Source organism: Triturus cristatus, chromosome 8, assembly GCF_964204655.1.
Source record: "Triturus cristatus chromosome 8, aTriCri1.1, whole genome shotgun sequence".
Taxonomy (NCBI): Eukaryota; Metazoa; Chordata; class Amphibia; order Caudata; family Salamandridae; genus Triturus; species Triturus cristatus.
In genome coordinates this window covers 983,932,741-983,953,211 of record NC_140591.1, presented here as the reverse complement: position 1 = coordinate 983,953,211, position 20,471 = coordinate 983,932,741, and positions in this window count along the sequence as shown.

The following is a 20,471-nucleotide window of genomic DNA, read 5'->3' as shown; positions in this document are numbered from 1 at the left end:
CCCTTTGAAACTCCGGACCTTTGGTGACCTGCTCTCCTTCCGCAAGGCCGCTAAAACTCATTTATTTTCTGAGCTTTGTTAAATCCTTCACTCCCCAATTTCTTAATAATTATTTCTGTTCCCCAGTTGTGTTGTGTTCGCCACCTTGTCGGTGCGCCGGGACGCTCCTTCGCTGGAGCAGCCGTGCGCAATACAAATAGCACTAACATAACATAACATGCTGATTCCCTGTCTCGTGTTTCGCCTTAGGTGTTCACTTCTTGTTTCTTTGAGTCCAAGGAATCTTAGGGATGTTTGGGCTTCGAGGAGATGGCTGGTTCTTTATTTGCGAGACACTGCCTCTCAGGATGTGTTCTTGGGGTTTTCCTCTTCAATAAAGTTTCCACTTCCAAGGTTGGTTCCAAGACTGCCATGCACTACCCATCATCATTATTCTGGTGACACACTGTCACTATTTTCTATTTCTCTTATGAATGTACTAATGAATATTAAACACATTCCATAAAAGGGTGATTTCATTGTTAAAGTTGATCATAATTAGTGAATCTCATGTTATAGCAAACCATTGCTAATGTGTGTACATGTTAAGTTGGCCATCGATAATGTAGGCGTCAGTTGACAACTCATGCTAACATTTAAATTGTGCGTCCTTGCTCTGATTCTCTCACTCTTTCTCTCATTCCAGGAGCGGAACCACACTATTCCGAAAAGGCTAATTGTTTTACATTTGCTTAGTTTCAATAAAAAGTTTATTATTGTTAGTTTCACTGTAATTGGATAATTGGTTTCATGCACCTGTGCCCAGAAAGATTTGACTGGGATGTATCAGCCTGTATGAGATCATCTCTGAAGTACATGCAGCTGTGAGTTTCCTTTGTGGGATGCCCGGGAAAGGAGAACAAGGATATCTTAACATGAAAGAGATTTTATTGGTTCCTACATGCTGGGAACTGTAGGAAGTTGTTCTTTAGTGTAGAAATTGCATGTTTAATTGTGCATTGCTGAGCTAGTTAGTGTCATAATCTCCAACAATTTTTTTTGTGATGCAGATGTCCATTTTCCCACTCTCTAGAGACCCCCTGTGCTTACTTACTCCCAATCATGGAGTTAATGTCTCAAGCAAACCTATTCTTTAATTGTCTGAATTAACCTTCCCTTAGTTCTACATTTAGAGGCTTGCATGTTGACACCTGCTGCTTAAACCTCCTCGGCCTCATTTGAAACTTTAGTTTAGTATTTCAGAATTTCCCTTCAGGGGAACTGAATATTCATAAATTGCATATGACTGTCCTTAAATAACCTCTCTTTGTTTTTTTGATTTATGCCTTGAAATATATCAACATCCCAGTTTTGTTGGTGAGGAGGGGTGGACCACAGCCCCCAGCATTTCTCGCAGCAGCCGCCGCCGCCGCCACGTGCATGGTGTGCATGAATACTGTCTGAGCTTCCACAGCACGGGAGCCCATTTTGTTTGTGAGGTGGGGCAGACCACAGCCCTCAGCGCTTCTTGCAGCAGCTGCCACCAAGTTTCCCACGCCCGGAGGCATGCATAAAGACTGTCCGGGCTCCCGCGGCGCGGGAGGTGCACGGGTTGTGTCCGGGCATGCGTCCGAGACAAGAGCGGGCCCGTCTGTGCCCATCAGAAGCCAGAAAAGGCTTGGCTTGGCCCACTCTCTTTCCAGTGGTACAGCAGTGCCGGCTCCAAGGTTCTCAAGGTTTTCAAGGTCCGAGGCGAGTGGCCACAACAACAGCAGAGGTAATCTAGCAATGGTTCGGCCAAGCACGCAACCATGGGGAAATGCACTGACCCACCACCCGCCTGCCCCTCAGTTACTATTGACAGCATGTTGGAGAGAGTGGTTAACATTGTGTACAATGAGATCGAGCTAACAGCCCGCAGACTGTCACTGGGAGGTGAGGTTGCACAGACTGAATCTGCATCTGGAGGAGTTTCACCTGATCCCGGCCCGGTATCTGTCCACACCATCGCACCTCGTGACCTCTCACATTTGGTGGTCGGCACTAACAACGAGCTGATCTGTAGTGGGAGTGCCCTTGGTGACCCACTTGAGACTCAGTCGGCCCACCAAACGCAAAAGGATGACAGGGAAAGCTGTTTCTACTAAAAGGAAACAGCCTCCATGCATTAGTGCATCCCGTAGTAGTCTGTCCTCTTTGATGCAGTCTTCATCTAGCTCCAACCCACCAGCACCACCTCCGAGTGGCAAGGCTAGTCACTCTTCTAACACCCAAACAGAAGTTAAATCTGCCACGCCTATTCTTGGGAAAGCTTTCATCAATACTGTATATTCTGGTATAGCCACCTGTTACACACCAAACTCACCGCCTTATGGAAACACCTGGATCATTTGGACACTCTAACAAACAGATTCAGTCATCGGGAAGACACAGTCCATTCCAACATCCCCAACATTAACACTTTCGTGGGGGTGTCTAATCCCTCAACTGATGCTTTTCTCATAGATAGCTCATCCCACACTATAAGTGCCCACCTGATGCCCCTTTAACTGTACCTTCCTGTAAAACATGCACCCAACTAAGGTAGTAACTCCTTCCCAGTACCAACACAGCGCCAAATTCCTCCCTATCAAATGATGGTCCGCAATTCTCAGCTTGGGTCAAGCCACTTGCTCCCCCAGTTCTTACACTTAAACCCACTCTTAGATCTAATGGTGTCCCATTGAATTCTGGTCCATTTATTAGCATCACATCTGACCTATTGAGTGGAATTCATCTTAGGCCAAATACTGATGTGCTGGGACTGCCACCAGCATCTTGCCCCTATGTTCTGGTGTTGGCAGGGGTACCTACCCTTAAAAACGAGCAGAGGGATACCTGGGATCAACTATGTAACAAATGCATGGACTGGTTGTCTAAGAATAAGCAGTTTAATGTTTTAAACGCAAAGGAGATAATAATGGTATGAAGGTTTGGGTTGGTAGGCGATTCACCTTAAATATAGAAGGGCATGGCCTTGTTATTCATTTCCACAGACCATCAATGGTAAGGATTCTCCTGAGCACACAGGAGATCCTCATCTCCAGTCCATCTAAAATGTGGTCCCTACCACTGGGATATTTTTATAAGCCAACTACTAGAAGTCCTTCTCATGACTCTGCCTTCCTAGCCGTTCAGAATACTTTCACAGCACTGGCTGATTTAGACACCCAGGACTGGCGGGGACGACCTCATACCTATATTACCACCACATCCTATCAAGATACATGACAAAGCTGTTAAAACTGGCCCCAAGGCTTGAGATAATCAGGTCTTGAACATACTTAGCTGGAACGTCGCTGGCCTACAATCTAAAATAGATCTAGCAGATAGGCAAGAGCTAGTTAGGCAGCAGGATCTCCTTATATTCCAAGGGTCCTGGGACACAAAAGATGTATACCTTGAAGGGTTTGAATGTTTTTACGTTCTAGCTTTATCCCCCAAATTTGGTCGCCCATCTGGTGGCCTTTCAATTTGGATGAACATTGCAGCAGGGGGTAGTGTTAATGTTTTACAAACCAATAGCAATACATTCCAAGTTCTACTATATAAAAGGTGGGTATCCATGTATTTATTTAACTTTTACAATAATGATTTTCATAGCTCCCCCAACAAAAATGTTATTAAATTGGTTGACTTTGTCACCACCCAAAGGGATTCGAATGACTTCGACAAAACAGCAGGTATCTTTCTGGGGGGTAACTTTAATTCTAGCTGTCCCATGAAGCCTCTGCTGTCCTCAGACCTAGCAGAAGAAGCCACATCTGCCACAGGGGTGTAGAGCTTGGAGCAGATGCGATCCCGTGATCTGAGTAATGTTATGGATATTGCTGCTCTTACTAATAAGGATAATCTCTCTGAACCGACATTCAGAAGCAGGGGCAGTGCTACTACAATTGTTTACAATTTTATCTCCTCCGGTTTAGAGGACTTTTTATTGTGCGCTAAGGTTGTTCCCACACACCACGGCAATCATAATCTGATCAAAGTAGTGCTGAGATTGTCCCCTCAGACTCACGTATAGAACAGAATGCGATGCTAGGAACTTGGTACCTTCAACAGACAAACTATGACTGGCTTGGCGAGGGGTTAATAGTGCAGATTTGTTCCTTAGGGTGGTCAGAGAAAATCTAAGACTCTTTGATTCCTGATTGATAGCGCAGGAACCAAATCCCGAGGTAATTTATGCATTCATTAAACGCATTGCCACCACACCACATGGGCCCAGATGGTTTATCAGTGAGTGTTCAACGATAAACAGTCAGTTACGGAAGGCCTTATGCACAAAACCGAGGTGTCATCCCTCAGTTCAGTTGTTAAGAAAGAAGTATAAGGTAGCTATTTCCCTGAGGAGGGAAGAATTACTAAATGAACGATGGGAAGCACTCGCTAATGCCGCTAGTTTAAAGAATGGGAAAATGTTTTGGGTCGCTGTTAAAGACATGAGGGCAATGGGACAAACACTAACACCGATCAGCTGCATTATATCCAGCAAGGAATGGGAAGCTCATTTTTCTACAATATATACAGCTACCACACATTATAAAGCTTTGCTTGAGTTCCCAGCCCCTACAGGAATATCAATATCCATGGCCGAAATTGAGGAAGCTATACATCAGAGCCTGGACAATAAAGGTCCAGGCTCTAATGGGTTACCTATTGACCTCATCAAGCATAAACCAGACTTTTGGGCCCCGCTTTTGTTAAATGTTTTTAATAACCTAACCAATGCCCCGCTACCAAGCACCTGGTCAACCAGTATTATCGTACCTATTTTTAAAAAGGGTGACTGTTCTCAGCATGGCTGTTACAGACCCATCTCCCTGGTTGACACCACACTGAAAATCTTAGGGAGTGTTCTATACAATAAGATTACAACCTGGACTAAGGAGAACTCTATCTTACAACCCTGTCAACTTGGTTTTAGGAGTAAGGTAGGAACTATGGAACAATGCCTAAACCGGAACCTAATAATTGGGAAATATACAATTGCACAGCTGTCACCAATATACTTGGCTTAATGACTTGACTTCAGCCTTTGATTATGTTAATCTGTCCCGACTGTGGTCCATTTTATTGGAATATGGGTTCGATGAGGTATTAGTACATTTCTTAGCATATTTGCATAGGGATTTGAAAGCTCGGGTCTAATGACATCAGAGTCTGCGGAGGAGTCAGGCAGGGATGTATTTTGGTCCCGTTACTGTTTATTTTATATATTAACAACCTACATACATCCCTAACAGCGCTTACTAAAGACATCCCTGGAGTTAAAGGTCATGCACTCCCAGCCCTACTCTGACGATCTGAGCTGACGACTCAGTATTAATGGCTCATACACCTAACGCACTGCGCCTTTTGTTGCTGGGATTTGTCGATTTTATGGCCTCTTTAGACTTATGCACTCATTTAAAAAAAACTTTTATAATGGCTTGCGGGCCGAGGAAGCACCCTTTAAATACTATCTCTGTGGGTAACCAAAGATTACAATGCACTGGCACTTTTCCCTACTTGGGGCTGGGTTTTGCAGCTACTGGTTCATGGTCTGATTACATAGTATACTGCAGGAATACGTTTTCCAAAGCAATCAATTTGATTTTTAGTCTTCGCCAACCCAGGAGGTTGGGGGTTATTTAAGCCATTTTAAAGATTTTTAAATCTCAGTGTATACCCACGGCAACCTATGGCGGTGAGCTATGGGGCTTCTCAAAGAGCTGTAACATCCAGTACGAGGAGAATAGGTTTTGTCAGAAACTCCTGGGAGCTCCTATCTCTACGTCTTAATATGTTTGTCATAGCAAATTAAATTCACACTATATTGAAGATTATCTAAAGGCCTGTCCTACTCTATTTTGGCCAACCATTTGGAAAAATCCAGCGGCCTCCCTCATAATAGAAATTTTACGAGATTGCCTTAAGTATGAAAAGGCTATGGACATCCCATGGCTAGCTGCGGTGAGATCTAGCTTACGCAGTGTAGATTATGAACATATCTTTGAAAGCCCACATGAGACAGATACTGTAAATATAAAAGATTTCTGATCGGCACTATACATGCATTATAGAAATGACAGATTTGATAGGGAATCCAGGAGACCTGTGGTAAATATTTCTCCTTTACCGGGACTGAATTTGGTACAGAAACATTATAAAATAGCTCAGTAAAATGAGAGGCAGAATCAGTGATATTAGAGGTTCGGAATGGGCTTTATTCCAATAAGCGATTATAATCGGATGCCTCAAGTTCCATCACCACGGGGGTTCAGGAAGTGAAGTACATACTTTATTGACAAGCAGTAACTTTTATAATACATACATTATAATGAAGTGAATACAGTAGGCGTAACAATTGATAAGGACATTTGACGTTTGGTTTACGTAACCGAAAATGGGTGTAATAATGAGTAAAAAGAAACATGATTGGTTGTGATGTCATGTATAGGTGGATCTATAAGATAATACTTGGCATGGATGCGCGCGCAGCAGTCTGACGTGTAATTGACGTGTAACTAGGGGGTGACGGGGACTTGACATTTAGCTCTATATGTGGAGACGAGAAGTCTGGGAGGTCAAGTCAACCTAATCCCAAATCATATCTAACATCCTATGTTTAAAGAACTATGTTATCCAAAAAGGAGGACTCTCGGACAGAATCTATTCTATACTGACTGTGCGTGTACAAGCGTCTAAGTGTCTACACTGAATGCGAGGGGGTAGGAATATTCCATGGTAACAAGGCTATGAATTACTTGCATGAGGACAGAGAAGATGGGTCTTTTTGCTTGGTAACTGGAAGAATGTTTACTTAAACTACTAGGCAGGAATGCATCGGCTGAGGGGGAAGCAGATAATTCGAAGGTGAAATACAGTTCTTGGCAGAGAGTAAGCTGATGTCAGGCTTCGTGAGCAGCGCAGAGAATGAGACAAAGTTCATGGTCACAGATGCAGGCTCGGGCTGGAGCTTTTAGAGGCAGAAGGCAAGAAGAGTTTGATGACAGAATCAGGGCCTACTTGCCTGGACTGAAAAGTGGCATAAGTGAACCATATAAAGCCGGTGGCCTTTCATATTTAAGAATGGAATATCCGGCCTATTCATGGCGGATCTGGCAGAGGACATGTTGACGGTGGACACGCATGTGTTTGCGTCATCAATACTGGAACTGGAGGGAACATACGTGTACTTGCGACATGCACATAGAACCGTTGGGGTCCAAGATAGGGGACATAACTGACCAGGAAAATCCATATTTCCACATTCCCTCCTTGTCCCCTACTTGCCCTTCAAGAGATATCAATCTTCATCAATCCATTGATCTGTTCATATAGCATCATTTGTTCTTCTTTCTTCTTCCGGGATCTTGAATGAAAATCTTGATGTGGGATACACGATGTGGCACACAGACCACAAATCGCTGGTCCACATTGTAGACATAGACAGCAACTGAATAGTATGAGAAGGCCAATACCTAGGAAGGATAGAACTCTCCATCCCCAGGCTGATACCGCATTCCAAAACCAACTGGACCAAGTCCAAGTGCCTGGGTTCTGGTGTATCTGGCTTACAATCTTATGAAGGCGAGTGATGGCTTTATATACAGATGGCGAATTTTCTGGTATGAATACGCAACAGCTTGATCCGATGACCCTACAAGCTCCGCCCCTATCAGCCAGGATGACGTCAAGGACAAGACGATTTTGAAGCACAACAATCCGCATAGCAGACTGCTCTTCCGTTAAATTGCCTAAGGCGGAAATAGTCTCATTCACTACTGCTTCAAGGGTTCTAGTTAATCTACGTATCAGCTTACTATTAGTAACAGTACCTATATAGGGAAAGATGCCTTTATTAAAATCTACATACTTGTCCCATGCCGTCTCAGTGTAATCGACAATGGGGAGATCTCTCCGTTTTCTGTTGTGTACTAAATGAATATTTCTGTAATAATCAGGAGGAGCTAGGAAAACAGGTGGCAAAAGGAATGCAATGTAGCAGGTACCATCCCAATCTAGGGGTAGACGCATATATGCAGTCTGACCACATATAAAGTAGGAGTGGCGAGAAGCTCTGAATGAAGATTTGCCTTTTGCTGGGAATACTGACATGGTGGGTAAGACTAGCTCAACTTCGGATACGACATTTAGAATCATGAGATTAGGTGTAAAATTACCTAATCCATATACTTCATTTTCTAGATCAGTTCCTGTTCCTTTGGGGCGACCCTCCTTGTCAGGGTAACAGACTTTGAATAAAACTAGGTTCAGGTTTCCCCATATCCAATGGTCTTGGTAAACTGCTGTGTCTGAGTCTATGGAATTAATTAAACTAAACCATGCTCCACAGGAGCCATTATGTGTAAATGGATGTGGAAAGAAAGGCAGGACTCCTTCATAATTCTGGTAGGGAGGGAGTCGGCCACACACCCAACAATTGGTGGCGTTACTAGTCTGATGGGAATGATGTAACATACTAATGAAAGTGTTATTGCGCAGCGCAAGTCTATAAGACAATTCATGCGGAGGTAAGTCACTAAAAGAATGTTCAGCAGCAACATTATAAACATGTCTAGAAATAGGGTAATATATGTGCAACAACATACTTGTAATAATTATTAAAAGACTCAATAAAAACAAAATTAATAATGTCACTATGCAGTGGCTACGCAGTGATTTACAATACGCCTGTCGTTTCAACATTTTTCGGGTATTTTCTCTACTCAGGTCCAAGGGATACATGTCAGAGACAATTCAACCGCTTCACCTTGGAGAGGACTTAAACAATCAAATTGCTCGACTTGGTGGGCCTAAGCTTTAGTTTGTAATTTTCAGATTTGTTCGGTTCAACAAAAGGAAGCTTTGTATCAGTCTGTGAGGGAGTGCAGGGCACAATGTCTATATCCGAAGATAGTCCATGAAATTTCTTGATGTGGCTTGAATAAATCCAGCCCTTGCGGCCCTCGATCTTCACGGCTGTTCTTGTGGTCAATAGGACCAACTTGGGTGCTTTCCACCTGGGCTCCAGTTGAGTCTTTCGGTCGAAATTTCTCACAAAGACAAGATCCCCCGGAACCACGTCATGGGGTTTCACCTCAGTGTTGTCGGGAAAGGCTGCAGCTACCTGTGAACGAGAAGATTGTAGTGCAGACATCAAGGAAGCCAAGTAATTTGTCAGCATATTACAGTCAATATCAGTTATTTTGCGTGGTATAGGCGTCCCCCACATATTCGGTGGTCTACCGAAGATCACCTCATACGGGGATAGCCCTGTTCTAGAGTGTGCTACCATTCTCATATAAAAAAGTGCAACTGGTAATGCTACTATCCAGTCGACCCCTTTCTCTCTGCATATTTTGGACAGTCTGATTTCAGTGTCTGATTATGTCTTTCTACGAGACCTGCTGCCTCGGGATGTCGGACACAGTGGAATTTCCACTGATATCCTAGCAGAAGTGAAACGTGTTTCATTAATTCGGATGAGAACGGCTGGCCGTTATCTGAGTAGACAACACGTGGTAAACCGTATCGTGGGAAGAATTCTCGAACCAACTGTTTGGCAGTAGTCGGGGCAGTGTAATCTGAAACCGGGTACGCCTCTGTCCAACGGGACAGAGCGCAGACAACTACGAGAACATATTTGAATCCTCGACATCGTTCCATCTGGATATAATCCATCTGTAGGACTTCAAAAGGGTGATCAGGAGGATGAAATCCACCCTGTTCTACGGGAACACTTTTTCCTGGGTTGAACTGGCAACAGATCATACAGGTACGGACCTTTTGTTTTGCTGCTGCTCGTAAATGTTTATTGAACCAAATGTGTTGAATGCTGTCTAGCATAGCTTTTTCTCCTAGATGTGCCGGACTATGTATAGTGTTAATTACGACTTGGACCATTGAATCAGGAAGGAACCATACAGACCTTTCCTTCATCATCCATCCTTGGTCCGTTTGGATCCCTCCTAACTCGGTCCATTTCTTTATTTCGTCTGGTGTAGCATGTGTCTGTATGTCAATTACGTCAAGAGTAGGATCTTTAACGGTCATACAATGTGTCGGTGTCGGGACTATTGTCTTTGTCATGTCGGGGGTCTGAGCTTGAGCAGTCAGTTTAGCTGTTCTGTCGGCTAGATCATTGCCTTGGGAAATGATATCAGTAACCTTCGTATGGGCCTTACATTTCATAATTGATATTTCAGTGGGTAGATGTATTGCATTTAATAATGCGTGAATGAGGGGTCCGTGCTGAATGTGGGCACCGTGGGAAGTTAAATAACCTCTCTCTCGCCACAACACGCCGAAGTCATGTACAACTCCGAATGCATAACGTGAATCAGTGTATATGTTGACTTTTTTATTCGTGGCTTGAATACAGGCTTGCGTCAGAGCGATGAGCTCTGCGGCTTGAGCTGACAAAGTATTTATACGATTAGTTTCAATGACTTCAGTATCTGTTGTGACTGCATAAGCGGCTACTAACTCTCCTGTACTTGTTCTCATGCATGAACCATCGACATAAAATGTCAAGTCTGGATCTGACAATGGAACATCGGTCAAGTCTTGTCTGGGTTTTGTCGTTACAGTAATAACTTCAATACAGTCATGGGCTAGTGGGTCTGTTCCGGTTACTGGCAAAAGTGTGGCCGGATTCAATGTGTTACAGCGTCTTATTTCTATATGTGGCTGAAACAATGTAAGTTCATATCCTGTAAGTCGCGCTATAGTCAAGTGTTGTGTTTGCGTTCTATTTACAAGAACCTCTACTGCGTGGGGTACTTGAACTGTCAATGGATGTCCTAACACTATGGCATCGCTTTGTCTGATTGCTAAAGCTGTCGCTGCTACTGATTTCAGGCACGCAGGCAGAGCCTGAGCTACGGGATCTAATGTACTAGAGAAATAGGCACATGGTTTGTGTGCTCCTGCTTGATCCTGTGTGAGTACTGACAAAGCAGTACCTTCGCGTTCTGTAACAAAGAGTGTAAACTGTTTTTTGTAACATGGCGTTGCTAAAACGGGTGCTTGACATAAAGCTTTCTTTAGGCTTTCAAAAGCTTGTGTGTGTTCCTGAGTCCAAGGGAGAACAGTCGATGTGGCTGCCTCCTGTGTTGTCAATTGAATGAGTGGTTTTGCTAGAAATGCATACTGAGGGATCCATTGCCTACAATATGAAGTGAGGCCTATGAAAGCCCGTACCTCCTTTTGTGTCTTGGGTATTGGCATGTTAGCTATTAACTGAATACGGTCGGGTGTAAGCTGCCTTCCCTCCTTGTCCAGCGAGTGTCCAAGATAAACAACTTGCTGGACACAGAATTGCAGCTTAGAAGGGGACACCTTGTGCCCTTTTTCGGCCAGAAATTGTAAAACTGTCAGTGATGCTTTCTCACATTCAGGTTCGCTTCTTGCGGTAATCAGCAGATCATCGACATATTGAAGCAAAGCAGTGTTGACTGGTATGTGGATACTGTCAAGTTCTCGTTTCAGTGCTTGGCTATAGATGCTGGGGCTTTCTGTAAATCCTTGAGGTGCGCGTGTGAATTTAAAGCTACGCCCATTTAAACTAAATCCGAACAAATATTGGCTTTCCTGATCTATTGGGACGCTGAAAAAGGCGTTTTTGAGATCAATTACAGTAAAGAATGTCGCTTCGGAATCAATGGCTGTCAGTAATGACGAGATATCTGGGACCACAGGGAATTGTGGCACAATGCATTTGTTTAATTCGCGCAGATCAATAACCAATCGATATACTGGCGGCGCTGTAGGATCTGTTCGTTTAAGAATCGGTATTATCGGTGAATTACATATATTGGAGTCTGTTTCCACAACTACTCCTTGGGCAATGAGCTCGTCAATGATTTGTAGTAAAGCCACTACAGCATCTGGTGGTAACTTGTATTGTCGCATTCGTGGTAGCACCACTCCTGCCTTTAGTGTGACTCGATATGGTGTAATATTCATGCAACCAACATCAGTAGGGCCTTGTGCCCATAGGTGTGTAGGTAAAGTCTGCAGTCGGGGATCCATGTCTCTAGATACATAGTGACCTTTAAAATCACGTAAAAACAACCTTACTCCTTCCGGAGAACAACATATTATGGCTCCTAGGGCTTTCAACGTTTTTATTCCTAACAAGTTTTCTGGACATGATTTAGTAAGCAGTAAATCTGTAGTTCGGGTCAGAGGTCCTATCGTAAGTGGCAAAGGCTGTGACACTTCATTAACAATAGGTTTTCCTGAAAAACCAAGGGAAATATTCTGTGAGCCTGAGAGGGGTGCCCCTGGAACTTCACTACGTTTTATAGTTGTTCGACTTGCCCCTGTATCGAGTAAAAATTTCCTATCTTGACCTAATAATTTACTATGTACATAAGGTCCTTCTTGATCTACAGGAATCTCGATAAGGGGTAAGTCAACTTCCCTCTCTAGGCTTGTTCATGCGTAACGCTGATACTCGGGATATTCATACTGTGCGGTCTGATACATTTGTCGTGTTGTCGTCTGTGTGGCAGCAGCAGGCAACGGTGGTGCAGCTGGCACAAACGGTATTGGCTGTTGTGAGGCTGGCATGGCCTGGGCATGCTGCATAGCTCCTTGTTCATTCTGATCTTGTCTTAGTGGCCGTGATCTTTCTTGTGTTTTACCTATGGCGATATTATGTTTTAAAACTGGACAATCGTGTACGTAATGGCCTGGCTTTTTACAATAATTGCATGTCCCCTTTACAGGTCCTGCTGAATCGGAATGTGTCATACCCTTTTTATGTCCTTCAGCTGGAACTGTCTGGGAAACCAGCATTTTCATTTTTGTGTCTTTCATGCGTCTGTGTTCATGTTCTTGTTCCTCTTTAATTCTATTGTGGTGGTACTGTAACATTTGTAACATTTGTGTTGGAGTGTTACCTTGCCAGGTACTCTCGAATTTTAATACTCTATTCTTTACTGGGGGCAGAGCATTTTCTACTAATTTTGTTACAAACAGATGTGGGTATGATTCGCTACTTGCTTTTATGCCACTATTTATACCAAAACATTTTTCAAAACGGGCATAGTAATCACTAGTGTCTTCGTCTTGCTTCTGTTTACAGGCTGAAATTGTACCTCAATCTTCCTTTTTCGTAGTTAATAAACGTGGCAGTACCTGTACTAGTAGTCCTGGTAATGCCTTAGTTTTGTCCCCAAGCCCCGAACCTGGACCTCGGGCCCTTTCTTCTGCTTCTAATGCTGACCATTCTATCTTTTGATCACCTACCTCCCACTCTTTTTCCTTGAGTTTCTCATAAATGCCAGCAGGCATCAACACCTTTAATATTGTCATAATGTCGGGGTAGGTATATTCTCCCATGAGTAACATGTCTTTAATTTCTCGGTGAAACCCCGCTGGGTCCTTGTCATGACTGGGTACTACTTTCTTCATTTCTAACAATTCTATTTTCGATATAGGCGTATATACAAATACGCGTTTAAACTCGTTGTCCTCACCCTTTATTGGGTGCACTTCTCGTAAGGGATTCTGTCTATCTATGTGATACGTAGTTCTTTCCTTGACAGACAATGGAACATGTTCTGAACATACAAAAAGAATATACTGCTTTCTTGATTCTAGAATTTCTTTAATTAATTCAGTACCTGGACCTCTCCATTTATTCATAAGTAATTCAGTCAGTATGTCAGGTAAGGGACCAGGGTCCGAATGCTGACTCCGATATAGTATAATGAGTTGTTGAATCATATAAATCCCAGCTAACCTTTGTTCATCTGGGGTAAGATTCAAAAATGTGCGTACTACTGTATCATCACTATATTTTCCGGGACTGTCCACCCAATGGACAGCTGCCCTGGCTAAATCTTGTTCATCCATAGAATCGAGGAAATGATAACCCCTTCGTTCTTGTAGTAGTTTGTCGGCGGTTTGGAACGAATGCTCGTTAGACCTTATGTTAATTATAGGTATTTGAAAATTTCTGTTATTATCTGGACATATCGGATGTATTGAGTCAGTGTGATATCTAGTCTTACTCCTATTACAAGATCTTCCTCTACCTACATAGGCTATGGTGTCCGACTGTCCTGTGGGCAGTCCTGACCCTTCTTCCTCGTTTTGTTCGAACTCGTCTACCTCTAATCGCTCTTCGTGTAGGCGTTCTATTTCTTTACGGATCTTTCGGCACATGGCTATTATACAGTTTTGTTTATCATGTCTCCCTTCCGATATATTCTGGCTCCATCTTGTAAGAATTTTCATGGCTTCCGGGTCTACCCCCGGTCGGTCTTGATTTCTGATCACACAGTTTATGAGGAAACGTAACAGTTCCCCCTGTATCTCTACTTTCTGGTATTCCATAGCTCTGTAAATACATTCTGGATCTCGCCCTGTTTGGACAAAATGATATATATTATCTAGATGCGCAGTCATTCCTGGTAACTTCGCTAAATACACTGCGGCTCGTCTGATACGCAATGATGCTAGGGTCATTTCGTCCTCCTTTCCAGGCACCGGGTCATATCTACAGTCTATAAGAAGTTCCTTAAGCGTACGGGTACTAAGGAGTTTGGGTGTACGTGAATGCGCTGACTCTTGAAAAGTAAGTTTATTTATTCTGGGTGGCGTAGAAAAGACATTGGTAGCTCCTCCCGCGGCCCCATCTGGGGCGTCGGGTGTAAAAGGATTCGTCGAACGTGACACAGCAACTACAGGTGTGGACACAGCCATAGAAGTAGCTGTAGGAGCGGGTACAGAAACAGATGTGCTTGCCGGAACTTGTGACTCGATTTGTTGCTGCAGGGATACGGGTACTGGATCTTGGCGTTGAACCTCCCTGGTATGCGGTCTATGTAGGGCAGAGTTAGCATACTCGGGAGCTGCGTCATCTAAATATGAGGAAAGAAAAACATCTTCTGCGGTTCTAGGATGCCCCTTAGGATGTACCTTTATTGGGAACAATGGGGTTGGCAAGTCTTTTGGTGTCTCTGGAGTAGCCTTAGGTAATCCTTCGGCCAGGAGAGGATACATACCATTCATAAGGGCATTTCTTTGTCTGTCTATTTGTTCTGATTTTACTCGGATACCTTCCTCAATTAATAGATTCTCTCGAACTTTATTGGAATTCTCTTTACTCTTCTCCTCCTGTCTACGTGCTTTTTCTGTTCGTCTATGTGATTCTTTACGCCATAATTCAACGGCGTCTTTCTGTGACTGTCTGACTTTTCTTTTCCATAACTCTTCCTCGACTTTCATGATGCACTCTGCATCCCAGGTCCCCGCTGTGGGCCACCTTTGACTTTCTGGTAATCCCTTGGTATAGTCTACCCATAAATCAAGAAATAATATAGCGTCTAAGCCATGTTTGTGATACATAAAGTGCCCTGGAGTGTCCCTAGGAGGAATAGGGACGGCTTCTTCGAGAACCCCTTTTCTGGTAGTGATCTGTCTTAATTTCGAAAAGAGCGGCATATTGAGAACTGACCTTATACTTGATTTTGACCTGATACTTGAATTTGAACAGACTTAATACAATAAACACGATAATGAACAGTCATTCATACCACGATATTCAGAACATACTTAAACACTTTAAACATTTAACATTAAACCATTAACTGAAACAACAATGATGATCGTCTGCATAACTAATCACCAAGCTTAATTCTCGACAATAACTAGACAATAACTAGACACTTCGGAATACTTCGGAATACTTGATATACTGCTAAACAGTACAGATACACTGCTAAAACAGTGCAGACCGGATTTGTGTACCCAAACCCATCTTGACCGGCACAACCTATGTGCACGTCAGAAATGCCTCCCCAGCAATGGTACTCACCGGGTAGCTTCGGAAACAGAAGGCCTCAGTAACTTGAACTTGAACCGGACCGGACTCGACTCGACTCGACTCGTCGGACACTGGGCTTGACTTCGGACTGGTGGGTCTCTGTATACCTCGGATCTTGCTCTCTCAGCTAGGCTCTGGTCGGGATACTTCGCACTTCTCACCGCCTCGTCTGGGTGTTGATTGCAGTCTCAGTCGCCCCCGCTTGACCGGAGGGAGATACAGGAAATCCTGCTGGTACGCGTTATTGTCCGTCCAGCTGTGGCAGGAGACCGGGCCTGCAACACACCGCCGGCGCGTGAGATGAGAAAGTGTCCCTGTTCGGGCGCCATCATGTGGTAAATATTTCTCCTTTACCGGGACTGAATTTGGTACAGAAACATTATAAAATAGCTCAGTAAAATGAGAGGCAGAATCCGTGATATTAGAGGTTCGGAATGGGCTTTATTCCAATAAGCGATTATAATCGGATGCCTCAAGTTCCATCACCACGGGGGTTCAGGAAGTGAAGTACATACTTTATTGACAAGCAGTAACTTTTATAATACATACATTATAATGAAGTGAATACAGTAGGCGTAACAATTGATAAGGACATTTGACGTTTGGTTTACGTAACCGAAAATGGGTGTAATAATGAGTAAAAAGAAACATGATTGGTTGTGATGTCATGTATAGGTGGATCTATAAGATAATACTTGGCATGGATGCGCGCGCAGCAGTCTGACGTGTAATTGACGTGTAACTAGGGGGTGACGGGGACTTGACATTTAGCTCTATATGTGGAGACGAGAAGTCTGGGAGGTCAAGTCAACCTAATCCCAAATCATATCTAACATCCTATGTTTAAAGAACTATGTTATCCAAAAAGGAGGACTCTCGGACAGAATCTATTCTATACTGACTGTGCGTGTACAAGCGTCTAAGTGTCTACACTGAATGCGAGGGGGTAGGAATATTCCATGGTAACAAGGCTATGAATTACTTGCATGAGGACAGAGAAGATGGGTCTTTTTGCTTGGTAACTGGAAGAATGTTTACTTAAACTACTAGGCAGGAATGCATCGGCTGAGGGGGAAGCAGATAATTCGAAGGTGAAATACAGTTCTTGGCAGAGAGTAAGCTGATGTCAGGCTTCGTGAGCAGCGCAGAGAATGAGACAAAGTTCATGGTCACAGATGCAGGCTCGGGCTGGAGCTTTTAGAGGCAGAAGGCAAGAAGAGTTTGATGACAGAATCAGGGCCTACTTGCCTGGACTGAAAAGTGGCATAAGTGAACCATATAAAGCCGGTGGCCTTTCATATTTAAGAATGGAATATCCGGCCTATTCATGGCGGATCTGGCAGAGGACATGTTGACGGTGGACACGCATGTGTTTGCGTCATCAATACTGGAACTGGAGGGAACATACGTGTACTTGCGACATGCACATAGAACCGTTGGGGTCCAAGATAGGGGACATAACTGACCAGGAAAATCCATATTTCCACAGACCAACTGAAGCCACTTTTATGTCCTTCAAGAATACTCATCATCAGTTATTTAGCTATCTCGCTAAAATATGAGCTGTTGGAAGCAGTCTCCACTTCCGTTTAATGGCTGGCACAGTGACATGTTTTATTATGTTTCCCACTTGGTTTTTATGCTAACCTTGATTCTTTGTCATGCTCGTGTGACGGACGGTCTGGGCAAACTACACCAGATTTTTTATTCTTCAGGCAGTTTTGTATACAGTGCACCAAGTTGTTTTTAATACCTTTTTTCAAAAACACTCACTTGTTGATTTCGGGGTTGCATATAGGATTATCCTGAACTTGGAAGATGATTGTTAGACTTGGCATCTTTAGGCGTGTTTCCCCTGAGTTTTTGCTTTCTGACCTGCTGGTTTAGACTCTGTTTTTGCTGGTGTAATGATTCTGCGCACTTTTCTCACTGCTGACCAGTGGTAAAGTGCAAGTGCTCTTGTAGAAAAATGTGTTATGGATTGGTGTTTCCATAATTGGCCTATTTGATTTTTGTATCAGTCCCTAGTAAAGTGCACTGCGAGTGCCAGGACCCATAAATCAAATGCTGTTGGTGGGCTGCAGCACTGGATTGTGCCACCCACGCAAACAGCCCATAAAGTGCAACTCTGGCCTGCCATTGCAGAGCCTTTGTGCAGCCTGGGGCTGCCATGTAGACTTGGCAAGTGCACACACTTGCCAGTCCCTAAACCTTCCCTTTTCTACATGTTAGCCACCCCTAAGGTAGGCCCAAGGTACCCCAGTGAGCAGGGTGCATTGTATGTGAAAGGTAGGACATGCCCTCCCCCGGTGTGTGTGTGGCATGTCCCGATAGTGAATTACAGCCAATTTCATTTTTCACTATTGCAAGGCTACCTGTTCCCATAGGCCAGAATGGGCAGTTTGATTATAACATCTTATAATCCTAACTGACCCAGGGAACATGGTAGAAATTCGAGTTTAGTATGCCTGAACTCAGGATGATAAAATACATCTTTTAGTGAAGTTGGTTTTAACATTCTGTGTTTGAAAATACCACTCTTAGAAAATATGTATCTTCTTACCTAACCACCCAGCCTGCCTCTGCTAGCTTGTGTATTGTCTGTCTGGATTGTGAGTGACAGGGGCTGGGGAGACTCCAGGAGACAGGGTGAGTCAGCACAGGCCTGAATAAACCTATCTACATGTAGAGTGGTGGGAGGAGTAGCACCTGGGCATGAATAGGGCTGTGCCTGCCTTTCACAATGCTGGCTCCACCTCCTGTGGTGCGTCTGATGACCCTGGCCCACACTGACAAAGGAAGAAGGTGCACACTGGCAGAACGCACCCAGAATGGGTTTGAGCTAGGTACAGGACCCTCTACCTTCAGAGGACAAAGGATTTGCTAGTATAAATATTGGGGCCCAGACCCCAAGATTTTAGAACTCTTTTGGATCAAGAAGACTGCCAAGAAGAAGAGCTGGAGAAGTTGTGAGGAGGAACTACCACTTTGCTATGTGCTTTGCTGTGTGGGCCTGCAGTGGCTGCTTCTGTCTTGGGCAGTGAAAGGACTGGACAGAACTTTCTGCAATCTGCTTTTGTGAGTTTCTCCAAGGGCTTGAGGTAGAGCTTGCCCCCTGTTCAAGAAGTCTCAGGAACAGCAAAGACTTCAAGCTCTTCTGCCCTCAGCACTGGGGTCTGTGTGTTTTGTGCTGCAACAGAAGAAAGCAAAACCAAAGGGAATGATGGACGGAGTGTTGAACATTGCAAGCACTCACCCCCAGTCAACTGATCTGGGTTTAATTCATCATCATTCTCTAGCTCACTCCGCCACTTCAGTTCAGACATAGCCATATGCAAATCAGTCTGACCCTTTGCCTCATGGGAGCAGTCCAGCCCGAACTGCCAAGCCATGTCTTCCCTGGACCAGAAACAAGCATCCTGGGACCAGTTTCTGGTTAATCAGCCGTCATCAGCCAGGCTAGCTTGAATCCAGTGGCAAAGTGAGCAAGGGACCCACGTCTGGGCATACCCTGCCAACTTAGGGTGAACAAAGCAAAACCAAAGGGGACGAAGGGCGGAGAAGAAAAGCAACTCGACGACGTCTACGACGCCGCTGCAGACTCCGTGTCCTGAAGGCACCGCAGAGGGCACTGCCGCAACGCTGCACCTTGTCCCTGGTCTCACCGATGCCGCCTGCTGACGCCGCCACCGAGACGCTGCTCGCACCGCGACCTGTGGGCACCGCACTCCACACCGCCTCGCTTCACAACGATGCCGTGGTATCCCCTACGACGCTGCTCCACACCGGAATCGACGTTGCTACTTGCACCGTGGTTCGAGGGCACCGCTCGTAAAGTTACACGACGCACCGCTCCCATCCCCCACCGCAGCCTTGGCCTACCGGCACCGGTGCCATCGACTCCAGTTCGTCAGCCGACGACAGCGCTTCAGCAACGACGCCACCGCTACTTGCACTGTGACCTGCCAGCACCGTGACGAGCACCGCCTTCATATCACACAGCGACCCTGGTCTCACAGACGACGCCATCTGACACCACCACGAGACGCTGCTCGCACCCCGACCTGAGGGCACCGCACCGCTGCACTTCGCACCGCAGCACCCAACACCTGCCGACGCCAGCACTCCTGACTCCATCAGAGAGGATATAGACCTGCAACGCATGTGACTTTGAGGGCCCCGACGACTCCAACACCGACCTCCGGAACCGACGCCTGCAGACGCCGTGTTTTCAGAAGCTCGATGAGAGGTCATCGACGCCCTGCATTTCTGAAAGGTACTGTTTGCAGGTCTTCTCGACACCGTAGCTGGCCCGCGACTCCGCAGTTAGCCAGAACTGTTTGGATTTGTTTGCTCACGATGCGGTGATAGTCCCGGACGGAGCTATCTACATCAAGGAACTGTTTTACAAGGTTATTTTGATAGCTGAAGATTTTTAAGTACTGTATTGTGGATTTTTACCGTTTTGGTCTTGTTTCAAGTCTATAAAAATATATTAGTTAAACTGTTGATATTGAGCCTCAATTTGAGTCAAAGGTCCATCTGCTCCAGTGCAGCTTGTACTTGAATTTGCACCAGGGATTTGCAGAGTGCAAATCACATACCCCACTGCTTCACCATCAAT